This window comes from Acinonyx jubatus, chromosome A2 (assembly GCF_027475565.1).
Source record: "Acinonyx jubatus isolate Ajub_Pintada_27869175 chromosome A2, VMU_Ajub_asm_v1.0, whole genome shotgun sequence".
NCBI classification, from domain to species: Eukaryota; Metazoa; Chordata; class Mammalia; order Carnivora; family Felidae; genus Acinonyx; species Acinonyx jubatus.
The window spans coordinates 4,289,033-4,315,966 of record NC_069383.1 but is presented as its reverse complement, the minus strand read 5'-3'; positions in this window follow the sequence as shown (position 1 = coordinate 4,315,966).

Sequence of the window (26,934 nt, the reverse complement as noted above, 5' to 3'; positions counted from 1 at the left end):
TAAGACCCAGGCTCGGGGGTCACACCGTCTTCCAACACATGCTCCTCATTAAAATGACTTGTCTCTAAAGAGAAGGGAATAGGAACCTTCCGTTTTATGGGAGGAGTCTTAAAAACGTGCAGACTGTTTTAAAAGCACCATCATCCAGACTCTCCCACAGATTATTTAGGCTCCTCCCGGCCCGCTCACCTCCTCCCAAGATGCCCCAAGTCTCATCTGTCGTGGGATTCGACTCACAGTCTCTCCACCTGTGTCCAGGTATGGATGAGCTCCTTGGCGTGGCTCACCAAGTCCGGTGCCTTCAGTTCCCACCTTCTGGAGACTGAAGGAAAGACTCGAGTCAGCGGCCCTTCTACCCTACAGCGTAGGGTAGTGCATTGAGTGCAAGTGCATTGAGAACAGGCACCGTTATCTCTTTGTATCCCCCACGATGCTTAGCACAATGGATGTTAAAGGCTGTGGAGACACCCTCTTGCTGTTCTTATAATGCTTTTCTAAACCCTGCGTCCCTCCCTTCTCTTCACAAGTAATGGAATTCCTTACGGTTATCAGCTGTCTGCCACTGAGGCTGGGGGTTGCAGCAGTGATCAGTGGCAGGACCCCAGAGAGGAAGCAAACAGCGGTGCCCTGTGCACACTACATCAACAGAGGACACCAGTGGGGAGGGGGCTGTAGAAGGTACTGGGAGAGCACCAAACCCTCTAAGATCCCGAAGACTGTAGCAACTGTGTGTTTCTCCCGAGACCCTGCCCAGCCTAGGCTTCCCTGCCTTTGGGATTTCAAGCCAACTACAAAATCAAAGAGGCAGGCTTCATGCTGCAGCTCCCCAGACCGCCCCCGTGGGCCACTTTTACAGTCAAATCAACCTGCCCATGGCCATAAACTGAGAGACAGGAAAGCACGGGTGCTGTGCTAACCAGAACCTCGCTGTGCTTCCTTACAGGCCCAGGGATGCCCCAGAATCAAGGCAAATCTCCTCCCTGCCAGACTTCTGTCCCTGCCCCCATCGTCACCTAATGTTGCCAGGGGCCCATTCACACAAGGTCTCACGAGAAATGCTTCCTTTTGAAAAAAAAAAAATTCACACACAGAATCTGAAGCGGGCTCCAGGCTCTGAGCTGTCAGCAGAGAGCCCAACGCGGGGCTCAAACCCACGAACTGTGAGATCATGACCTGACCCGAAGTTGGCCGCTTAACTGACTGAGCCACCCAGGTGCCCCATCATGAAAAGAACTTCTAAAGAACAAAGGATACTAATAGTAGAAGCTCATTTAATCTTTACGAGACCTTATCTGAGGATAACAGATAAGCAACTAAGCGAGGTCCACGGCAGGCTAAGGGTCCAGAGCCAATGAAAGGCAGAGCCAGGGTTCAACCAGTTGATCCTGGAATGTGTCACACCTTGCTGTGGAAGCCAGTGTGTTTTGGGCATAGATGCTATATGACCCGCAGTAATTATATAAACAGATTTCTTTTTAATTTTTTTAATCTTTATTTATTTTTGAGAGAGAGAGAGAGAGAGAGAGAGAGAGACTGTGAGTGGGAAAGGAACAGAGAGAGAGGGAGACACGGGATCTGAAGCAGGCTCCAGGCTCTGAGCCATCAGCACAGAGCCCGACACAGGGCTTGAACTCACGAACTTCGAGATCATGACCTGAGCCTAAGTCAGACGCTTAACCGACTGAGCCCCCCAGGCGCCCCAATATAAACAGATTTCTAATATAGGATTAATGATAAACATATCCTACCTATAGTTCAGGAATTCCATGAAGACCAGTAAGAACGCACTGAATACGTGTACATCAACTGAGAGGTTACAATGATTGGCTACCATGTATCGGGTGCCTTTCGGAGCCAGGCACTATACTAAGCACCTCACGTAGTTTATCAAAATTCTTCATACCTTTGCAATGTAGTTATTACAAAAAATGGGAATTAAAGCTTTGAGGACTCAAATAGTTTGCCTAAATTTGCATAGCTGGCATGTGACTGCATTGGGTCCATACACTTCCCAGCTTTCCATGTAGAATTCCTGACATTCCATTTGACTTGGCTGTCTCTTTCCACCCCTGTGTGGTATCCACCCCCTTCCATGAAGTCATCAACCTGCTAAAGATAATTTCTTCAGCTGCTGGGTTATTGGTGTAGCAAACTATCTCTGTGTCATCCCTAGAAGCCTATGGCCATGGATCTGAGGTAGGGTAGCCCTCGGAACTCCCAGTGTTACAGGCTCTGGGACTGAGGCTGTGCCCACTCTGACCTCTTCATCTTATTTTTAACAAGGTCCAGGGCATCTACGGATAGGGAAAGGGAGGAGGGCTCTCTCTCTCTCTCTCTCTCTCTCTCTCTCTCTCCGGTGTCTTGGGCCCCCAAGGCTGTCTGCCAATCACTCCTTTCTTTTGCTTCCCACATGCAGCCTAAGTCAGAGGCAGAGAGACATCGTTCTCCAAGCTAATTCTTGTAGGTCACATCACTTAGACCCGGCTACACCCAGACGGATGAGGGGAGAGACAAACCTCTGTATTGCCCAGGTGCCACGTGCCCATCAAGGCCCTTCTTCATGTCCAACGGGGAATTTTCTCACCAGCGCTGTGGAGTAAGTTAAGTTGGGCTGTCTGGTGCCTCGACCACAGCTCTGTAAACTTTTCCCGAAGAGCTCACCTTGAGAGATGGGAGAAAGCAGGAGGTAGAGATTATACACACTTTGTCTATTATCCTTTGATCAATATTAGATGTGGGGCTTTGTTGTTAGTTGTTAATACGTTAATAACTTTTATGTATTCCTAGTGTAGTGACCCTTTTTATTATGAACGGACCCTCTTTACTCTAGCAATATTTCTTGTCTTTGAGTTTATTTTTCTATGACATTGTCTCTCCAGCTCCTTCGCAATTCCTGTTCGCATAGAATATCTTCTTTCACCCTTTTATGCTCAAGCTATTTGCATCCTTGAATCTAAAGTGTTTTTCTTGCTGGCAACATATAATTGGATTTTGTTTTTTTATCAAGTTTGAATATCTTTGTCTTTTGATTAAAGTGTATAGAATACGCACATTGTCAAAAGTTCATAAATAACGGAAGTAGAACCAATGAATGAGTAATTAGTAGGAGTTTATTGTGCACACACCAAAACGTTTGCAAACCGGGAGCTCTGAAACCAAACAGGGGCGGAGGCTAGAGGGGCATATTGTAGTGAGAAGGCAGTGGTTACTTATTCTTCATAGTGACTGGTTATAATATTGGAATTTTCTTAAACAATAGTGAATTGGTTAGCGATTACCTCCTATCAACCTTGGGAACCAGTTCAAGTTCTGCTTATGATTTTCAGGGGCATAAGCAAGAAAGGACCCAGGTTCAGCTAAGTGAGCTTTGCTTGTATGACCAACCTGGTTTTTGTCTGCTCAGGGACTTTTCCAGGTTGGTTTCTGTCTGTTTTTAACAACATCTACTGCAGTTGTTGACACGGTTGTGTTTAGATCTCATCGTGCTGTTTGTTGTCTACGGTTCTCACCCACTTTTGTTCCTCCTCCCTTTCTTTACTGCCTTTTTTGTGTCCAATTTTTTATGGTGTGGTTTTTCGTCCTCCGACTTTTAGGTGTATTTAAAGCAACATTATCGAAGTAAATTTGACATGCATTAAACTGCTAATGTTGAAAGTTTTGCCACTGGGTAAGTTTTGACCTGTGCGCACCCATGAGCATCACGGTGCCCTGCCCTGCTGCCCCGCCCACCCCACCTGTCCCCGCCCCATCGCCCCGCCCACCCCACCTGCCCCCGCGCCACCCACAGCGCAAAACCACTGCCATTATTCCTGTCAACATGCATTCGTTTGTATAGCCTAGAATGTTATAAAAATGGAAGCCAACCATATGTATTTGTTTCATGTGACTTCACTCAACATGAATATTTTTTTTAATAATAAACAAACATGATTATTTGAAGATTCGTCCAGGTTGCTGTGTACCAACGGTTCATTCTTTGAAATGATGAGTATTACTCTGTGATGGAAAGATGACAGATAAATACAGAGACATTAACACAGATATAGATGTATACTAAGTTTTGTTTACCTATTCACCTATTGATGGACATTTGGGTTTTTCCCAGGCTTAGGCTATAAGTAATGCTGCTATAAACATTCACATCCAAGGTCTTGTGTGGACACATGTTTTTATTTCTCTTGGATATATAGTCACTAGTGAAATCACTGGATATTTTGGTAAGTATACTTTCATGAGATATATAATTTGAAAATATTGTGTCCGACTCTGAGGCTTGCCTTTTTGCTTTCTTCATGGTACATTTTGAAGAAAAATCTTTAATTTTAATGGAGTCCAATCAATCAGATCTTTCTATTTACTCACTCATTTTACCATTGCAGTCTCCACCTTTTTATATTCCTTTATTTAAAAAAAATTTTTTTTTAGAGAGAGAGAGGGAGTGTTCACGAACAGGGGAGAGGGACAGAGGGAGAGAGAGAGAATCAAGCGGGCTCCGCACTCAACACAGAGCCCAATGTGGGCTCACTCCCACAACCCTGGGTTCATGATCTGAGCCAAAATCAAGAGCCAGACGTTCAACAGACTAAGCCTCCCAGCACCCGTATTTTAAATTCTTTATCTTAGTTTTAATTATCTGTGTTTTGGGAATCTTTTAGTCAGTATATGGTTGCATGTTGTGTCTCAATCCACAGCGGTAATCTCCACTATCCTGCACGGTCTCACCTGGCAGTAGAAGGGACATCTGTACGTACCTTCAATTTCATCTTACAGTCCCCATGGTACGTAAGCAACGCCGAGCGTGCAGAAAGCCCTGGAAGAACAACAGTGGAGTTATTTGGGGCATCAATCATGTTTGTTGTCTGAAAGCAGATTAAGGTTTAGGATTCATAGTCTTCCTTCAGAAAGACAAATGGTGAGGTCTGGAATATGGGGACCTCTACAATATAACGCAAAGGCTCATTGCCTTTTAATCAACTGGAATCAATATTTGACATCTATCCATTCCTCCAAATTCAAAAGAACCTGCAGACATGTGCTCGTTGAGAACATTATATACACGCATGCTCCATTATCCTTTCATTAATATTAGGTGTGGCCACAGACACAGGCCTCCCCCCTTCTGCTGGAGGAGGTTGCTTCTTGTTAGCAAATGTTTGGCTCCTGCCATCCTGTGCTTGTAAAAGACCTTTTCATCACACCCCATGGAAATGTATTCTCACTCGGGTAGAGTGTGACAGGTCTCATTATACTGGCCAGGTTACAATGCAGTGGTGGGGGGAGAGCTGTGATCTTTGAGACAAACTTCACTTCCAGGTTTGTCCTGAGAGGCCCTGTCAGCCCACACCTGCCAGGCCACACCCGCCAGCCCACACCTGAACTCACAGGTGACTGTGCTGTCTCAGGTCTCGCTTCGCCTTCTCCCTCCACCATTTTACACACGTGTGTGGGAGGGCCCGCCAGAGGGCAGGTGCATGGTGCGAGCTTGTTCTCTTATGCCTGGCACACTCCAAACAATTCATAATCTAAAAACATAAATGGTGTCCTGCCATGCACTGTGAAGGGCCAGCGAGAGGCCATCTGTACGAGGGTCTGCCTGGATGTCTCCAAGGTCAGCATTCTGTAGGCCTCCTTCCTCGCGTCTTGCTTCTGGTGCAGCCATTTGCCCCCTCTCTGCATTTCTACCACGAATCTATGCATCGCTCGATTGGGGCAGCTTCACCAGCAGCATGAACACACGTGGAAACACCGAGAAAGTTGGGTCCAGCTCCTTGGCATACACTTTGGAGATGTTGTCTATGCTTGTAAGTGATGCCGACGTGCTGGGCAGCAGAGGAAACCAAGCTCTCGGGCCAGAGCCCCTCACAGTGGGCGCCACGAAGAGGTCAGTGGCTTATAGTTTGTTTGCCCGTCTGATGCCCCTTGTCCTTGACTAATCACTGGCTTTTAGGCTCTTTCAGACAATTTTTGATAATGAATATCAAAGAGCAACAAAAATACCCATTTCTGAAAATCACCCCTGCCCTCACTTCCTTAGCAATCAGGGGGAGAATTTACATTTCTGGGGTACGTGGACCAGCTTTAGTGGCAAGCATGGGCCACGGACCTCCGTGGGCAGAGGAGCAGCTGGCAGGGACCGGGTGGCCATCCTCCAGGTCCCCAGGGGACTTCCAGGCAACCCATGACCGGACAAAGACCTCATCCGCATGACATTGTCCCAAGTCCAATCATGCTGGGCTTTCTTGGTCCAGATGCTGGGCCCGCTGGCAGGTATCTGGAGTCAGAAAGTGCTGGCTGTGGATCCTTCTCTGCTTTTGGCCTCAGGTGGGGGAAGGGCAGCCGTCTGCTGGGAGTGTGCTCCGTTGGCTTGTGTGACCACGAGTGGGGCCGACTCTCTGTGGACAAGCTGGTGACGCTGAGGAAGGCTTAGGCACATGGGTTAGGCCGAGCAGGTGCGGGCCTGTAAAGGGGACCAAAGGAGGAGGAACATGTGATGAGCTTTGCCAGACCCACCCCCAGAACCAGCTCTTTCCCTAACCTAGAACAAGACCTGGAATGAGGCATCTAACAGCCCTTTGGAGGGTTCAGCTCTGCATCTGTGAACACAGAGGTGTACTGGTGGAGTGGGTTGGGGGTGGTCTGACCAACAAGACGTCTTACTTACTGCAAAGGGGCTTAAAGGGGACCAAACAACAGCCACACTTTCCAAAGCAAGTTAGCCTGGGTACTCCAAGTCAGCGGTCATTGTTTCCTTTTGTCAGAAAACAGGGTTTCCTGGGCAATTGTCACGCAAAGCTCAAATGTGCTCATCTTAAACCCCGGGAAGGGTAATCTGTTGATGACACAAAGCCTCAACAACTTTTTATCCAGTGCAGTGGTACCGAGAAAGAGTCTCCAAATTAAACTCAGTGACGCAGTCTGAGATTTCTTCTTATTAATTTCTCACTGGAAATACTGAGTGTTTTAAAAAATAAAAGAAATTTTGAATATTATCTATCGGGCATCCTTCCAAGTGCTTCAAACTGTTACCATAAAAATGCTATCTAAATGATGAGAACGTAGTTTTAAAAATCAGAAATGCATATTAACGGCCTCCCATGAAAATTTAATAGTTAAATATTGTGTGCTTTTCATTCAATTATTGCGCAAATGAATTATGCATGGGAACTACCTGGTGCTTATTTCCTTATTTACATTTATGAGAAGATCTCCATGTGGGTGGTGACTTTGGTGGGCTGTAGAGGCGGGGAGGGGACCACCGGGGGGGGGGGAGGGGGCAGGAGGGCAGAAGCCAGCTGCACTCAACAGCAGCGACCGTCTGAAGCCCCAATTGGAATAACAGAACAAGGGTTTGAGAAATTCGGTGAGCCTTGACTGCTCTGGTTCCTGGCAAACAGTACTGGCCTCTAAGAACACAATTCCAGAGCCGTTGCTACACCACAGTGCATGTCTCAGGGCTGAACTTGGAGACAAACCTTTCTGAAAAGCCCATGATGCCCAGCGCCTGTATTTTGCAAATGAGGACAGGACACGACATCTCTTGCTTCGGGTCACAGAGCCTCGTCCTGGTCTCCTTGTCCCTCACCTCTGCTCCGTCTACCTGGAAGTAATACATAATTGACTCTCCCCACTCAGGCCCACTTGAAACTTGGCCTCTGGAGGCATCCTGGCCGAGGCCTGGAGAAGAGGGTGGCAGGGATCTTTATGCCCCGTTCTTCAGCTGAACTTTGAGTCAGACCACGGGTGCTGCCTGGGTCTTCTGTTCTGCTCCCAGGTCCCACTGCTGGATTCTCGCCCTGTGTCCGGCTCCGACTCCAGTTCCCAGACCCTGATCTCAGATACTCGCTCCCCTAGCTCTCCTTGGAGCCAGCAGTTTGGGATTTGGCTGGGTCATCTGCTCTGCTCCTGCTGGATTTGGCAGTGGCCTCTGTTCTTCTTGCACATTCTCCATGGTAGGTGCAGTTCCTGGAAACCTAACTCTACGTGGTTGAACCAAAATTGATGGCTCCCGGTATCACTGCCTACTGGCCGCCATGCCCTCTGCCCGAGTAGCTGGCCAAGTGCATCGTCTGAACCTCCCGGCTTTCTGCTGCCGGGTTGCTTCCTGCTCGGCACAAGTGAACCATGTTTGCAGGAAAGCAGCTTCCGGGTTTCATAGTCTCCTAAATTGGGCTGTTCCGACTCCCCCTAGCTCCCACCCTGCAGTATTCCAATCTACCTCCCAAGAGGGAGTCTCTCCGTGGCTTGGACCTCAGAACTCCCTCTGCCCTTGTCCTTTGGACGCTGTGTGTGGGTGGAGGTACATCACCGGCCACTGGAAATCCCTAACAGGGAACAGCCAGAGAGGGTTCCCTCCTTCTACCCAGCGGAGCTGTTTGAGGTATCTCCTGTTTGCCCTTCAGTCCTGTCCTTTCCTTACCCCTCTCTCTTTGTAGGATGCTGTCCTCCGACACCAGACTCCCGGGCCCTTTCATCAACTGGTCTCTGGCCAGAGTCAGCCAAGGGAAGACTCTGCTGGGGAACATGGCCCTTTCCTGTTTCAGGCAGTGCGCGTGGCAGTGGCCACTTCTCCCGCAAGGTTGTGGCTCCTGCAGACGGGCCCTAAGCCTCCCACTGAGGTCCCGGCTTCTGAGGAATGCACACCTGTGAAGGGGCTGTTATCACATCTCCTCCCTTCGCACCGTTGGCCAGGGCCGTCCGTGGTGCCCCTGGGATGGCTTCTCTGGGCTGCCTCACGGAGCCCTGTTGAGATGACTTCCTTGTCAGCTGCATCCTCCATTAACTGGTAGTCTTGGGGGGTAAATGGAGTCACACTATATTATGCATATATCAACTTTAATGACACAGCTGCAGAACTACGATGGTAAGCATACAGCTTCAGTAAACGATGGTATAATTTATTTATTTATTTTTAATGTTTTATTTATTTTTGAGACAGAGAGAGATAGAGCACGAGCAGGGGAGGGGTAGAGAGAGAGGGAGACACAGAATCTGAAGCAGGCTCCAGGCTCTGAGCCGTCAGCACAGAGCCCGATGTGGGGCTTGAACCCACAAGCCGTGAGATCATGACCTGAGCTGAAGTCGGACGCTCAACTGAGCCCCCCCAGGCACCCCAACCATGGTATAGTTTAGAACTGTCATCTTAATCATCATCGTTACCCCCTGTTTTGAAGACTGAATATGGAAAGCATATCCTTGCAGGAATTCTCAGATCATTTAACATGTTTAGTCCTATTCATATTTAATTTTTTTTCAATTTCTCATGTTTTAAACTCCTCTGACGACAGCTACCTTTCTGTGCGACATCTATTAGTGACCAAGGGGGATATGTTTCCACAGCCTATCCTGAAAATATTAAGTAGTAAATGAAAAGCACATGGTTAATAATATACCTCAAATATCCCTTCTTTCCTTCTTGCTTTCCCATCCTGCCAGCCTCTGGTTGTTTTAAACCTTCAGTGGAGAGCCTTTTCATCTCTGCTTTTCAGTGAATGAAAATCTCATCTCTATTTTTTCCAATAGACTATCTGGTCCATGATGGACTGTGGTGGACAAATTCTGAGACTGTCCCCAAAGTTCTCAGCCCCTGGTATACACACACTTCTTCCCACTTATTGAAACACTAATCAAGGTGCTGCTCTGAAGGGCATTCCAGAACTAATTAAGAGCCCAGATTAGTTGACCTTAACATAGGGAGATGATCAAGGTGATCTAGTGAGGTAGCCCTTAAAAAAAAAAAAAGGAAAGACCTTTCTCTTTCTGGAGAAAAAGATTCAAAGCATGAGGGTATTCATTACATGAGAGGTTACTGGCTCTGAAAACGGAAGCAGCCATGTGACAAGCAATATAGGTGGCCTTTTAGGGGCCAGAGCAGCACCCGTTGACAGCCAGCAAGGAAACGGGGACCTCAGTCCTGCAACCACCAGGAACTGAATCTTGTCACAGCCATGTAAGTTCCAGATGAGGATACAGATGGGCAGACCCCCTGAGCAGAGAACCTGATCATGGCATGCCTGGCCTCTGTCCCGCAGAAGGGTGAGCTGATTAGCGGGTGTTGTATGTGCTAATTTATTAGGCAACAACAGAAAAATAGCACAGGGACTTTTTTTGTCTTTTTGCAGAGGGGAAGTTTAAGCTAAGAGGACTGAAGTTGTGTCTCTTGATCTCGTATGTGACTCCCACAGGTGCCGTGCCAGTCCCCAGAGGTGGGCTCAAGGTGCCCACACTGGGGTCTCTTTCAAATGACGATTTTGTGGGGGCGCCTGGGTGGCTCAGTAGGTTAAGCGTCTGACTTTGGCTCTGGTCATGATCTCATGGTTCGTGGGTTCGTGTCCTATATCGGGCTCTGTGCTGACAGTGTAGAACCTGCTTGGGATTCTCTCCCTCTCTCTCTGCCCCTCCCGCACTCACACTCTCTCTCTCTCAAAAATAAATAAGCATGACGAGAATTTTTTAAATTTCACACGACGATTTTGTTAAAGAAGACAAAACACCTGGTTTTCCATCAGATTAGTCCTCGGGGGCCACAGTGCTTGTTTGTCGCTACCGCAACCCCTCTTGAGCTGTTGGGTGGGTGCCCTCCGTGAACTGTAAGTAGGGCCAGTCCTTTGAGCTTCCTTTTCATCATTCCCAGTGTAGAAACAGGTGCAGATGGTGTGACTCCATTAGCGCCGTCCTTCGCCTGAGCCAGGACGTGGCCGCTGTGCGCCCAGGATCCCGTTGCAGACGATACAAGCCCAAGCCACTCCCAGCAGGGCGCCCCTCTGCCGTCAGGAGACAGATGGCTCTGTACTGGTGACGAAGCTGTTTCTGTGTTGTCCTTCCCGGCTGCTGGGTTCCATCTGCTTGTCCTTCCAAATTTGGCTTGTGATGAGAAGGTGCAGGGAGAAACTGGGTTTTGGGGATCACATGCTCTTCTCCACCTTTCACTGTTTCCCGGCGTTCGGCACCAAACTCAGCCTCAATAACGGCCCAAGAAGTAGCTATTTCCATATGCCAGTCTTATGCTCGGGCCGATGACTCTGCCCACCTCCACGGGTCAACCCAGTGTACATCCAGAACACCACATGGTATGACTGGGAGACTCAGGACCGTTGACTCTGCTCTGGGCCCAGCCTCGCAGGGCGGCTCTTGATTAAAGGAGACCTTGTACCACCATCACTGGAACATACCAACAAGGCTTCCTCAGCTCCTCTTACTACTCTGTAGAATCTCAGTTGTGCATGATGAACACGTTCCGGAGATCGAATGTACAGCACGACGGGCAACAATACCTTATACTTGGAACTTGGAAGAGTTAGAAGCTAAGTGTTCTCATCAACACCACCACCGAAGAGCAACTGCGTGAGGTGGTAGATGGGTTAATTAGCTTGATTGTGGTGGTTATTTCACAAAGTATATGCATGTCAAATCAGCATATCGTACACCTTATCCATATACCATAAAAAAGAAAAATAGGGTATAATTTCCACTCTCAAGTAGCTGACAGTGAATAACATATAAATTTCGGTGAGTTGCTTGGAGACACAGACAATATATACTACGTAATGTCCCGAGCCCGAAGAATCACTGTGGGTTGAATTTGATTGGGCATTTTTGTGGAGGACATAAAACCTGAACTGGACCTTGAAAAATTAATATCCAGTTCTAAAAGCCTGTCTTTATTTCAGAGAGGCACATCAGTAAATCCACCCACTGAAGAAAATTTGGAAACAGAAAAGATTGGAGAAGGCAAATATTTCCTATAATCCCCCAAGACCAAGATACCAATGTGTAACGACCAGAATAAGCTTGTAAAACTTTTATTTTGCCCATTCTCCTAGTTTGTTTCTTGTATCTTGACTAGAATGTATACTTCATCTGGTGCTGATACAGTTTTGGGACATCTTAAAAATTAAGCACAGTGTAGAATACAAAAAATTTCTTAAATTATAATAATCCCCTCATCGCCCTAGTAAAAGCTTCTTACCTTCTGTTAATTGATTTTATCCTCCTTAGCTCCTTCATTTCCAAGGCAAAAGAGAAAAGTATTGATTTACATTTCCACTACTTTCTGAATTCAAATTTTCTACTTTATTTATCAAGCTTTTTACTGTTACTGAATTCAAATAGGAATGAATTAGAGAATACTGGGTAACAAAACAGATGCACTTAAATACAGTTTTTGAAAATACACATCCGTGTTGTTTAAATGGAAGAGAGTCGTAACACTGAACTACCCTAGTTGCCAGCAGAATTGCTTTTACTAGATTATAATACAGCCTGTGTTCATTGCAACCGAATGTTCTCGTTTCACCCAGCAAAAGAACATAAAAAAAATCTTATCAAGGGGAGCCTGGTGGCTCAGTTGGTTGAGCATCTCAACTCAGGTCATACATGACCTCATGGTTCCTGAGACCGAGCCCCACGTCTGGCTCTGCACTGACAGTGTGGAACGTGCTTGGAATTCTCTCCCTCCCTTCTCCCTCCCCTCTCTCCCCCTCTCCTGCTCTCTCTCTCTATCAAAATAAATAAATAAACATTAAAAACCGCCTTCCAGACTGTTATTGAACTTGTGCATTAGACAGCCCCCTCAAATATCACATGACTCAAGTGTGCCTTCGGCAGGCCTGGATTACTGTCTATTCGTGCGTGAGTTCTCCAGCACAGAAAGTCATTGAGGCTTATCGACACATGCACGGGGAAGAGCGATCGTTCTGATGTGGCAGAGATCCAGTGGGACGCAGGGAAAAGTGGGATTAAGAGCGGTGGCCCTACCTTTCAGACTGCAATCTCTTCTCCAAGGGGTGGGACACAGATGTTGGACCATCAGACCTGTGCTTGAGGATATCTCAGGGCAAGTGCTAGTCAACTGTTCCTTGGTGTTGATGCTCCGTGGTATTGACTGGTTTTCTTGGCTGAATGTGAATCAAGATGCATCTTGGTGCATCCCAAGAATGAGTAATTCATACAATTCATCCTCAAGCAGTCTAATCAGTTGGCGTGGGAGCACGGCTACTGATTATCATCCACTTACGCCTTACACCACACTCAGCGCTCTCAACTCGTTTTTCACATATTTGAGGCTGAGCACCTTAATTTCGCCTGCACCGTAAAATATTATTGCTCCCAATATATTTCTCCAAAGAGGATCCCAAAGGTAGGGTTTGTATAAAATATCATTTATTCCTCCCTTTAACTCCAGACCACAAGGAGTGTGGGTCAGGCAGCCTGGAGGTGAGGATGGGGCAGGGGGCGTGGAGGGGAGGTCTGGGCCACCTCTGGGTCATCCAGCTGCAGTGAACTAGACGGTCACTCCTCGAGAAAGCGACACACACAGCTGTTCTGTTGGTGTGTTTCCTCTGAAGGTCTTTTTCTTCCTCTCTCTCTCTCTAATTATTTATAGTCCTGAGAAATGAATTTATTGCCAGAAGTCAGAGCTATAGATACGAAGTGTCAGACCCTCCACCCAAGGAGCTGTTACTTCCCGGTCTGCCTCTGGGCCCTCCCGCCATCACCCTGCACTCTAGCAGTCAGACCTGCCTAGTCACATGTTCCTGCAAAGAGTAATCGTTTTCCCCGCCGACAAGCCTCCAGGTTGAACTTTATCTTGGAGAAGGTAGAAAAAGCCCATAGATAAGGTTGTCCTGGAATTTATATCAGGTATCTGGCAAACTGACTTTACTAGGTAGGTAGGTACATAAATCAGCTATTCCACAATCACTTTCATTAAAAAAATTGCTTTCAAAATTTAAAATGACATATCAATATATACAAAAGGTAAGTAAAAATTCTTTACGTTAAGCAAACACTAAAAATGAACACGGGCAGAATAATTATGCTTGGAATCTACGTACGTCTTCAGATGCTGAGACCTTAGAGATCACGGCACAAGTTTGCTGAATGAAAGATAGTCTCAGTTCTGTTTCTTTTGAAGATATCAGCCCAAATATTTTTGCCTCCGTTTATACTATCTTTGCTCAAAAGTGATTTTTACAAGATAAACCATATCACATTATTTGGAATGTTACCAAACCTGGATGCAAAATATCATTGGCATTCTCCATTTTATCGTACTCCAGTACAGAATGTAATTCATCATTTTGAAGTGTTGAGCTATTCCGAAGTGCATTTATGGAATTTGAAATTAAATTTTGTATGCTATTTAAGATTTCTTGATTTAATGTATCTGGCCCTTTGCTTTTGAAGGGATATTTCAGTGTCCTTCCTGAATGATTTGTTCCAAGAATTCACTAAACACTAAAATCTAATATTTCTGTGGTATTAGATGTTGAAATTTTTGTTTCTTCTTTAAAGTTTATTTATATATTTTTAGAAATAGAAAGAGAGTACGTGGGAGGGGCAGAGAAAGAGAGAGAGAGAGAGAGAAAGAATCCTAAGCAGGCTCTGCACTGTCAGCATGAGCCCGACGTGGGGCTCACACTCATGAACCGTGAGATCGTGATCTGAGCTGAAATCAAGAGTCTCTTAACTGACTGAGCCACCCAGGTGCCCCAGGTGTTGAAATTTTTGAATGAAAATTCAACATGACTTTGAACAACATGCAGTCAAAATTTAGAGGATTCATTCACTAAAAACTGAGTTTCATGGCACTGCAGGAATTTTAGATGGATTCTGGGGAGGCTGTCTGAGGTCAGACCGATGACATTTTTAGTGTATCCAATGTCAGGTTTCCTCCCCTAAAGTTTGTTCTTTGGTAATTCTCTCTCTCTCTCCCTCTCCTCCCTCTACACACACACACACACACACACACATGCACAACATACACATACACACAAATACATGTACACACACATAATACACATGTACACACATACATACACACACGCACACACCCTGCAATACTTTACTAATCAAAATAGAGGGCGCCACCGTTTTCTTAATAAAATATTGCTTTTCCTTTTTTAAAAAATTTTTAACATTTATTTATTTTTTGAGAGACAGAGAGAGACATATTATGAGCAGGGGAGGGGCAGAGAAAGAGTCACAGAATCCGAAGCAGGCTCCAGGTTCCGAGCTGTCAGCACAGAGCCCAACGCGGGGCTCGAACCCACGGACCGTGAGATCATGACATGAGCCGAAGTCGGACATTTAACCAGCTGAGCCCCCCAGGCGCCCCAGTTAAATATTGCTCTTCCAATGTCATTCTGCTCTACCAAAATTTGTAATATCACACAGAACCAAATAACGTTATGTTTGCCGCTTCTCTCTGCACTGACTTTGCCGCAGCATTCAGTGTCGCTCCAGCAGTGTCAGCTTTGACAGGGTGCACCCCCAGCATTTCCTCTTTGCTTCTGAATTGCAAGAACAAGGTTGGGCCACAATCTCAACGTATGACGCTCATCTCCCGTTGGAAGCACCTGATTACAATGATATACAACCGCTTTCAACCATTTGAAAAGCTCTGCGGCTGCTAATGGAACCAGAACATCAACACCACGACAGCCACTTCTCCCTCACGTGGGAAATCTGGGAAGAGTAAATGAACGTGATTCACTCAGAGCAGTTCTCTGGTGGAAAGCAAAACGCCTTTGCAGAGTGATCTGAAAATACACCTGTGGCAGCTGTCAGTCATCAGTCTGGGGCACAGTCTTCTTAAAGTCATTCTTCAGGTGTGAGGCCCGTGCTGGGTTTGTTTCGGTGGATTTGCTCTGGTTTCCCGTGGTCACTGAGCTCCTTCTGACTTCCAAGACCGGGGCTCGACATCGCCTCTGAACCCCAGATCCAGGCCCTAATTCCCTGACACGGACGGCTGACGGCTGATTAGCCTCTTGGAATCTACCCAAATGTTCCTCACTCCCAGCTGGGACACCTGCCTCCGACTGGATTTACTCACGCCTTTGCCCTTCCTAAACCACCACCAACCTTTGGGGTCCCTTTCTCTGTGATTTCCCTGTGACCCCATCCTGGCCAGCAATCCACTCCCTACCTGGGCACGTGGTCTCCCTCCCTTGCTCACTCACCCAGTATTAAGTCTAGATTTCGCCTTTCTGTTTGCTGCACCTTAATCCGCTGTGGGGTAAGCCTCTATTTCCTGCTCATCTAATATATAATGGTGGCAAGTTGTTGTCCTTTGAGGAAATGGTCAGGAGACAAAATGGGTGATAGTTAATTTGAGCAGTTTGTGGCTTTGTTTCGACAATGATAGAGGCCTCTTTTAAAACCTGCTGTTCACAAATGCTATTCCAATTAACTTCACAAGCGTCCGTTTGTATCCTGTCCGGGAAAGTGGGTCCCAATCTTTGCCAAATAACTCTGGACGCTGGAGATTTTTTTCTTGGGTAGTTTTTCTTTCATTATTATGTGGTGATGTAGGTAAAATTACTTGGTGCTGTTGTGATGTGGGTCTGGTGAGAGACAGGTCTGCGCTTCACCCACGTGTTGGCAGGATGTTGGGTAGTGTGCTAATTCCTGATCCGACCACTGAGTCCTAACAGGACGCCATTTCCAATGACCCCGCAAGGTACGGTAGGTGCCCAGCATTGGCTGTCTCAATGAAGCAGGATGGAGATCCAGCGAGCAAAGCCTAGATTTAAGGGTGTTTCAGAGTTTACAAAGCACATTCATAAACACACAGGCCACCCTGAGAAAGGGAAAATGCAAAAACAAGTACACTTACTAAAAGCATGAAGCAAGGTCAAATCAGGAAGCCGTGCTATCAAGACCCTGGGGTCCTCGTCCAAGGCTAATCGGTGATATTCTTACAGACTTGGGGATGGTTGGAGAATGGTTTGTTGAGGTTACCAGAAAGAAAGACCACCCCTAAAGCAATCCACACTCCCCTGAGATCCTCCTCTACCAAGTGAAGAAATGGAGAGGGCATTCTAGCTGGCGTTACTATAAGGGACCATAGAAGTCATAGAAGGTCATAGAAGGGAGAAACTTGTACCAAGGGAGTTGGGTCCTTCTTGCATCCAGACCATGTGTCTCACACCTGTTATTTTTAGCAGGAAGAAATGGGACCTGAGTATCAGGTAGATGGATGGAACTTGGGGGTCTCTGCTGGAACTTGGGGGAGCAGCGAAGCATAGAAGATGGGAATGAGGAGGAAGAGGTCCTCGAAGCAGCTATCTTGGAAGGTGGGGATCCTTCGGGTTCATGCTGGTGTGAGGGACGGGGCACTGAATGTGAGTGGGAACAGAAATATCAGCATCCCATGTGTCTTCTATGTAATAGAAGACACACATCTCTTCGAGGAAATGAATTGAAGGAAAAACTGTGCATTCCATACTTTAAGTAAAAAATACCCAAAGGACAAGGCTCACATTGTACTCAGCCTGCAACCAAACTCTGGAGAAGAGAGGCTGCGTCAGAAGCTGCCGGCGAAGGACTAGAGATGAAGCAAATACTCTGCTCCCGATTGAGACAGAAAAGAGGCCCATCCAAGTCATTGCCGAGAAAGCAGGTTGACCTGAGGTGGACCCACTACAAACCACAAAAGGCTGATGAGCAAATTCCAGAAGAAAACAAACCTGCACAGCAATGCCTTCTGGTGGGCAATGATATCCCTGTTTTCCTCTGCTTACTGCTGTCCCCTGTCCCGTGGTCATGTGACTGAGCCTCAACCAGTTTCAGCAATCAAAGGGAATGGACATAGCAGCAGAGTCTGGGCTTCAGAGGGAGCCTGTCTGTCTTCCAGAACCAACTCCTCCACTGATTGGCTGGGTGATCTTAGAATCAGGCTCCTCATCTGTAAAATGGGTAGAAGACGTCTCTGAGCGGCTCGCTTTAATAGACGAACATGAAAGGTACCTGTTAAGGCATGTCCCAAATACTGCCTGTGGCATAATGAAATGAAACATGGATTGTTGTTGATCTGAAATGGATCTTTAACTGGGTATCCGGTAGTTAATGTGGGAACCCTACCAAGGTTACATTTGTTATCCTAAATAATTCTCCTAGGAAAATCCTAGCACATTGTGTGCACCTAGCAAGCATTAAAATGTTAATTACCATTATTTTTATTCTATAAAGATTATCCGTTGCAAGCCATTTATATAGTAGATCAGGAAGCTAAAGCTTGAAACATGTACGTTAACTCACTCAAGACGGCACACAGTTTTTTATTTCTCCAAAGGCGGAACTCAGATCTACAGAGGCCCCACTGCTGAGGTCTCTATATCTCACTGGTAACAGCAGCTCTAAGTAGACTGTTCTGGAGAGTGTGGAGATCCATCCACAGTTTTAATTATTCCTTCTTTGAGCCTAATGCTGATCGCTTGCTACATAAAGTGGCCAGAGGACCAACAGAAGTAGCATCACCGGGGAGCTTGTTAGAAATGCAGAATCAAAGTTCCCTCCTTCATTAGAATCAGCCTTTCAGACAAAATCCCCAAGCGGTTTGTTTGCACGTGAACATTTGAGAGACTCTTTTCTAGCTCAGCTTCTGTCTCTGACCCTCAGAGTGAGTCATTCTTACTCCCGGCTGTAAATTAGAATCACCTGAGACGTTTGGGAACCTACTGAAGTCTGAGCCCTACCCAGAGATTCTGATTTCATCAGCCTGGGGTGGGCCCTGGGGATTGGTGTTTTCTCTCACCTCCCGGGGCGATCCTAATGCGCAGTGTTGGCTGAAAACTACGGATTTAAGGAGAACTTTCCCTCCCAAAGCAAAAGAAGTTGGATGAAAACAATGTCTCCAATGACAAAGCTTTCCTTTAGCATTGAGAGACTGAATACAAATGGACGATGGCCAGACTACATATAAAATTAGAACCCTGACCCACAATCTTCAGCGGCCAGCCAGGAAACCAACTTGTCATCTGCAGTGGCCAGCCCAGGAAACCAGCCTACCACCTAGGAGTCAGACTCATAGGAAGCCAGAGTGCTATCTCTAGCAATCAGCTTGGGATCCCCCCAGAAGAACCCCTGTAACAATTGGTTCCAAATGGGCAGAACCTGATTAATAACGGCCAGCTTCTCTAATTTTCGTTCCCACTTTCAACTTAAGACAAAAGAGAGAAAACCAGATATGCACCCCTCACTAATCATATGGGATGCCCCGTTTCTAGTTAGCCTAGCCCCAGCTTCTCCATGCCAACAGAGAGGAGGCACACCTGAGCCTTCCTTTTCCCCACCATGAGGCTGTCCCACCCCTCTCTCTGCATTTGAGTCTGCCAAGCACAAGGGGTGCGGCTGACCCCCTTGCTAACGCAATCTCTGAGTGGGTGGCCTTTGCTCGTTCCCATGTGGTTGATCTGCATGTACTGCCCCAGCATGCTGCGGGACATGAGGTGGCTGCAGGATGGCCACAGAGACAACAGAACAGACATTTAATACACTCTGAAGCTGATACTTCCTCTCCCCTTCCTGCCACATCTGTCTCAGCAAATGGGAGGGTCAGAATTCGATGGACTAAGGCCCTGGTCATCTCAAGCTCCTGAGTCCTGCTCCCCTGACCTGTGTCCTTCTGGTCCTCTCCTTCTGAGAGTCATTGTGACATCATGGGACGGGGGCTCTGGAACTGGGCTGCCTGAGTTTGGACCTCAGCTCCACAGCAGATTAACTGTGCGACTTTGGGTGAACAATCGGTCCCTCTGTGCCTTGGTTCCTGATCCTATCTCTTGTGAGAATTCACCCCGTTGAAGTGTGTAAAGTACTTTGCCCAGGACCCGGGGCTTATTCAGGAAGCCGCTGTCAGCATTCTTCTGCAGGATGCTATTTTTTCCTCCTCACTTTGTCACTCAAGCAAAGACACAAGCTTCCTCCATCACTGAATGCAAGCACTGTCTGTAATAGAATTTACTGAAGGTTGGGGGAAGGGGAGGCAGTATCGGTCAACTTCGGCTGCCCTAAAATACCATAAAGCTGGGCAGCTTAAGCAGCAGAAATTTCTCACAGTTCTGGAGGCTACAAGTCCAAGATCAAAGTTCTGGCTGATTCGGTTTCCGGTGAGAGCTCTTTTTCAGCTTGGAGACAGCCACGTTCTTTTCATCCTCACATGCCCTTTCTTCATTCAGTGTGCACACAGGAGTGGGCAGGGGGAGAGCTCACTCTCTGGTGTCTTTTCTTAGAGAGATACTAACCTTTTCAGTTCAGAGCCCCACCCTCATGACCTCATTTAATCTTAATCGCTTCCTTACTCCAAATACAGCCACACTAGGGTAAGGCTTCCACCCATGAATCTGGTGGAGACATGCATTCAGCCCGTAACAGAGGCATATTCCCAGTAGCAGGGGAACAACTCAAAAGGGCAGACATCTTTGTTCATCTTTGTTCATCTTTGTTCGCTGACGTGCCTGCCGCCGGATACCCTCTTTCATGTCTCATTCCGTCCGCAGTGGAAGCGAGGCTCACCGTCATGCCCTTGAGGGGCTTCTCTCTTCTGATTTCCAGAGTCCCAGGTCCTTCAAGACTTCTGTCATCCAGGGCATCCAGAAGCTATTAATCAATTAGCATGAGAACAGTCTGGCCCTGGAAGGGGTTCCTTTTACTTGGTTAAGGAGAATTACACAGCTCTTCTTGTCTCAATACTTCTTTCCCTCATTCTGGTTTTCTGAAATCTTATGGGTTCTTAAACCGATGGGTTCTTGAATACTGGGTTGAAAGACTCACTGAACTATTGCCATATTCATGCATTTAAACCTATTCATGCTTCCGTGTGCCAGGCATTGTGCTGAGTGATGGGGAAATGTCATGAGTCCTCTCGTGGAGCTTTCATTTGTGGAAGAGTAAGAAATCTGACTTAGACTGATCATCAGAAAAGACATAGGAGAGAAATGACCTTTGGTCTGAAATCTAAATAATGAATAAAAGTTTGCTTGGCAGAGGGTGTGGGGGGCCTGGGATGAGGTAGGTGGAAGGGGTAAGGAACTGGAGAGATCAATTCTGACAGAGAAAGATCCATTATTATAAGCAAATAAAGTATCAGAAATTCACAGGCATGTTAATCAGGGTCTGTTATGCCAGGCTAACGTAGGCATGTTAGCTGGAAAAACAGAAACCACCTGTCATTCTTAACTGGAAGGAATTCGACAGAGGAAATTGTATACTTTGGTAAAGAAAAAGCTAAGGAACCAAACTTAGGGCAGTGAGACACCATAGTGATTCACAACAGCTGGTAAGTGTTCTTAAATTTAAAAAATTAATATTTTAAAAGATTTTTATACTTTATACTTCAACACACGCCATTAAGAAAGTTAAAATACAAGTCACAGACTGCGAGAACACATTTGCAAATCACAGCTCTGATAAAGGACTGCCATGCACCATACATAAAGAACACTTACAACTCAATTATAACAGCAAACAACCCAATTTAAAAATGGGCAAAAGATTTGACTAGTCATTTCTCCAAAGAAGACACATAAATGACTAATAAGCACATGGAAAGGTACTGAACGCAATTCATCATTAGGGAAATGAAATTAAAACCACCTCACACCCACTGAAATTCCCATTAGACTCCTGGGAATTTACTCAAGGGAAATGAAAACGTATGTCTTCTCAAAGACTCACGTAAATGAATGTTCTTAGCAGCATTATTCACGATAGCGCCAAACCAGAAACAACTGAAGTGTCTATCAACTGGTGAATTCAGAGTTTGGTATAGTCAGACAGTTGAATGCTATTTGGCACGAAACAGGAATAAACTACTGATACATTATACAACATTGAATGACCTCAAAAACATTATGCCAACTGAAGGAAGCCAGGCACAAAGGCTCCTTATTAAATGTAAATTTACAGAGCCAGAGTGCAGGTTGATGGTTATGGGGATGCAAGTGTTGATTGGCTGCAAATACACTCACAGGAAGTTTTGAGGGATGATGGAAATGTTCTTAAGCTGAACTGTAGTAATGATGTCTCAACTCTACAAATTTACTAAAAATTATTGGATTGCACACTTGCGGTGCTTAAGATGAGGTTAAATTACACCCCCATAAAGCTGTTACAATTTGCACATAATACACCGTGTGGCTGTAAGTTGGACTCGGCTACTTCCGTTGACATGGTCACCTTATCTTCTCCCTTCCGTTTGTTGCTCTTGAAGATTTCCTACCCATTTCTGGACAGCCTTGTTGTTCAGTTTCTAGTTAAGCTCATAGGTACCAGGTACTTCATTAGAACATTATGTTTCTCATTCTGAAAACTGCTTTCCTTCAAGTAGTTATTAATCACGATTGCCAAAGGCCATGTCTCATGCCAGCTGGCTACACGTTTGAGTGTTCGTGGGCCATTCATCATGAAGGTGACACATCTGTTGTGCTCTCCTGGCTTTACTGCCTTGTAAGGTAGAGCATATCAGCATCCTGTGCCTACTATCCCATCTCTACCACTTTATTCAGGACCACTTTAACTCAGAGTTAATATGAACCTGACCTTATTCCTCTCTCTGAAGTTTGAAGTGGCAAAGGGACAGTGGTAAGATGGCATCTTTCTTTAAATGTTTATTTATTTTGAGAGAGAGAGAGAGAGTGCAGGGGAGGGGCAGAGAGAGAGAGACAGAGAGAGAGAGTGTGTGTGTGTGTGTGAGTGTGTGTGTGTGAGTGTGTGTGTGTGTGTCTGTGTGTGCAGGGGAGGGGCAGAGAGAGAGACAGAGAGAGAGAGAGAGAGAGTGTGTGTGTGTGTGTGTGTGTGCAGGGGAGGGGCAGAGAGAGAGAGAGGCAGAGAGAGAGAGGAGAACCCCAAGCAGGCTCCGTACTGTCAGTACAGAGCCCCACATGGGGCTTGATCTCACGACCCTGGGATCATGACCTGAGCCAAAATCAAGAGTCAGATGCTTAACTGGGCCACCCAGGTGCCCCCAGGATGGAATTTTTAATGGTTTTCAGCTCTCCAATACGATTCTTCACAGAGGCTAACAACTGAATGTTTGTGTCCCCCCAGAACTCATGTGTTGAAAACCTAATACTTGATGTGATGGTATTTTGAGGCAGGCCCTTTGGGAAGTGATTAGGTTGTAAGAGCAGAGCCCTCATAAGTAGAATCAATGTCCTTATTATTGAGGACCGAGAAAGCTCCCTTGCTCCTAACATGAGGACACAGCGGGAAGGTGTGGGCCTTCCTGAACCAGGACGTGGGCCTTCATCAGACATTGAACCTGCTGGTGTGTTTATCTTGGACCTCCCGGCCTCCAGAACTCTGAGAAGTATGTTTCTGTTGTTTATACATCACCTAGTCTACAATATTTTGTTATAATATTGGAACAAGGTACAGGAAAATGGTCCATATGTCATCAAGAAGTAGAACTGAGGGTGAGAAAAGAGGCGAAGCCCAGAGGTGTCTGGGCTTATGCTTTAGAGAAATGTGACTTTTCTTCTTCCTTTCTTTTTTAGGAGGAAAAGAAGAAAAGTTGTCTTCCCACCTTTGAGTCTATCCGGGTGAGATCTGCTGTCTTTGGTTCCCCATCATTTATTTTCAAATAGCTAACCAAACCAACCAACCAACAAAAAGAGAAAACATTAATTCATTTCATCTGCCTCCTGCACACCCCCCAAAGAAGAAGAATTAATGTTAACTCTGCCAGAAGTGTGGGAAAGACAAAAATTCCATGTGGACCCTGCTACTGTGTGACCTACGACCCCAAAGACCTTTGAGGGAACCTATCTTCTGGTTCAGGAATCTTCTTCTAGGAAACAGGGATTTGTCTTTTCAGCCATAGAGGATTTTCGTGAACCTCAGTGGCAACAATAGACCTGATGGGATGTTGGAAAGAATAATTTCTAAGTGTGTGGTTGACATTACATACCACATTCCCTCACCCGCTTGAAGGAGACTGAGTGTTGGCATTCGGTGAGTGAGTAGAGAGAGTAGAGTGTTTTTATTATCCACTTAGTGACCCTCAGAAGCACCCACAGGCAAAAGTATGTAGAATAAATTCACCAAATAATTCATTATTCAAACCAGGATGGGAACCTGAAAGGAGACGCTAGTAACCATCATGCCGGGGCCACAGGAATAAGACACACCTGTCTTGAGAAAGCAGGGTCATGTAGACCCGTCCTTAGACCTAAGGAACATTCCTGAGAGGCTCATGGCCCTCTCTGAAATCTCCTTCACCACACCGACTGAGAATTTCCAGTCGAGCTCACTTTCCTTCACAAGCAAGCTAGCCTTGGTGGGGTGGGAGGCCACAAGGTGAGAGCCTGTGGTAGCACGAGCGTGGGCACTGGTGTGGGGACAGGTGCCCATGCTCGGTGTCCCAGCCCCAGGTGCTTGCACGGGGCGGCCAGACTTCCGGAGCCTGGGAGTCTGAGATCAAGCTGTGGGTAGGGTTGGGTCCTCCTGGGGCCTCTCTCCCTGGATGCTGTCTTATCCCCGTGTCCTCACATGGTCGCCCCTCTGTCTGTCTCAGTCGTCTTCTTCTTTTTTAATGCTTATTTAGTTTTGAGAGACAGAATGTGAGTGGGGAGGGGCAGAGAGAGAGGGAGACACAGACTCCGAAGCGGGCTCCAGGCTCCGAGCTGTCAGCACAGAGCCCGACGCGGGGCTCAAACCCATGAACCGCGAGATCATGACCCGAGTTGATGTCCGACACTTAACTGACTGAGCCACCCAGGCGCCCCTCAACCTTCTCTTCTTATAAGGACACTGATAACACTGAATCAGGGCCACCCTCCTGACCTCATTTTCACTTTATCAGGTCTTTAGAGACCCATCTTCAAATATAGTCGCATTCTGAGGTCCTGAGGTCAGGGTGCAACATATGACTGTTGGGGGACAGAGGTCGGCCCGTAACGCTGCCTTTCTCACACACACGACTGAAGAGCCGCACTCAGAGCCCCCAGTTCCCCTGTCCTTGCCCCTCCCCCAACTTTGCTGCTGCCCCAGTTTGGGACCCACAGGACGGGGGGCACCAGGAGTGGAGAAGTGGGGTCGCTGATGTTCAGGCTCTGCCCTGCGGCTGTCACTTTGGGTCTTAGCGGCTCCTGTGCTCTGGGCACCCGAGGTGGCTGGGTCGTGGATCCCGTGCGTCCTGGCCCCCATCTCACCCCAGAGCAGGGGATCCCCCCGCCCTCGTGGATCACCCACTCTTAGTGAGCACCTCCCTCGAGCTTCATCTCCTCACATCCCCACGTCCTGCAGAAATCGACCCACGGCTCTGTCCACAGCCCTGCTTCTGGCTGCTGACATGATGGGAAGTGAGACCCCCTCCTGTGGGAGCCTCCTCCCTGGGGGGGGCCCTCTACATGGTGTCTGTCGAAGGTGGGGGAGCCTCACCCTGACTCCTCCTGAAATCCCACCAGGCCTCCTGTCTCACAGCCATCTAGGACCTGGGTTCTCGCTCCGTTGGGATTATTGCCTGTCTGTGGACACGGCTTTTTCCAGCACAAAGCGCCTATGCAGACGGCTGTTCATCCGTGTGGCTCATGCCGCAGGGACAGGTGCAGACAAACCCTTTTCCAGGCCCGGGTGGGGTGACGGGCCGCCCCTGGGCCCAGGCCCCCGGGACCCGCTGGCAGGGCTGGCCCCAGAGGCGAGGTCAGCAAGGCTCCAGATACAACCTCCCTTTGGGAGTGGGCTCTCCGGTCGAGCACAAGGGGACTCGAGTGAAGAATGGACATCTTCCCACATGCTCCACAGCAACACGGGCTCAGCACTGGGCTGCGAGGGGCTGAGGGGCCGTGGAAACACTTCGAGACTGAACGTTTCCTATGTGACCGTGCGGGGAGACGGGAGGGTCCCCGGCAGACACCCGGGGAGCATGCAGGCGGTGGCGAGAGACCCCAGGTGGGAGGCACACAGAGTCCCCTCACGGCCCGGCTTTCGGGGGGGGGGGGCACCAGGCCTGTCCTGGAACAGGTGGGTTTGGGGAGGGAGAAGGTTAAAGGTTGCAAGGAGAGTCCAAAGGGAGTGGAAATCCAGCCATGGGACAGCGGAAGGGGCGGTTTGGGGGGGGGGGCGCGGGATGCCTGGGGGGAGCAGACATTGTGGCCCGGCCTCCGGGGTCTGGGGGGCCGGGCAGCGCGTGGTGTCGCGGACCGGCCGGGAGAACGCGGTCCCCGGGCCCGAGGCGCCCCACGTTTCCATCTCGGTTCGCTCCCGCCGCCCACGACTCGGCCTGACGCCTCCTTTTAAGCTTGTTTTGCCAAGTGTTGTGCCGATTCCCACCTGTGAGTCCATCTGTGCGTCACCAAGGCCTGCGGCCCTCTGACGCCCGCTCGCCTCCACGCGCAGGTGTGCGGCCCGCGGCCCGCGGCCAAGGGCCGGAGCCGGGAGAGGCTCCACCTGTGAGCCGGCTGCTCCGGGGCCGGACGGCGCCAGGTCCCCGTTGTCCCCCGTCCCTCACCCTCCTCGCCACGTGCGACCGCACGCACAGCGCACACCGGACACGCACTAATAAGCACGTGTGCACACAGGACGCCCATGCATTGCCCTTCCTGCAATTCTGGCGGCAGAACTGACCTGCTGCACTTCCGGGCTTAGCAAATACCTCCAGGGCTCTGGCCAGCCGTCTAAAGGTTGCTTGATGAAATAAGTCACGTGAACTGTTCCCATACAAGGATCCTTGCCGGCCACTCGCGTTTCTTTTTGCTTATGTAGAAATGTTTACTTATTTATTTGGGGGGGGGGGGCAGAGAGAGTCAGGGAGAGAATCCCAAGCAGCTCTGTGCTGTCAGCACGGAGCCTGACGCGGGGCTCAAGCTCACAAGCCATGAGATCACGACCTGAGCCAAAGTCGAGAGTTGGACACTCCACCGACGGACCCGTCCAGGCACCCCTCCGCTTCCATACCTCTGGGGACTTTTATGCCGTCGCGGTGTCCCGGTTCTTCCTCAGCTTTGCTCACATGACACAGAAACTAACCTTTTGGTGGTGCAAGTGTGGCTCGGGGCTCCTCATGGTTTGTACCACTGGGGAAGGAAGAACAGGCCCAACCAGGGCAGGTGCGAAACAGGACTCGGCGACTACCGGCCCGTCCCCCACACTCCTCTTTCTTCTGTGAAAACCAGCAATGCAGGCTGTGTTGTGGGGGGGTAATTTCCACCCGTTACT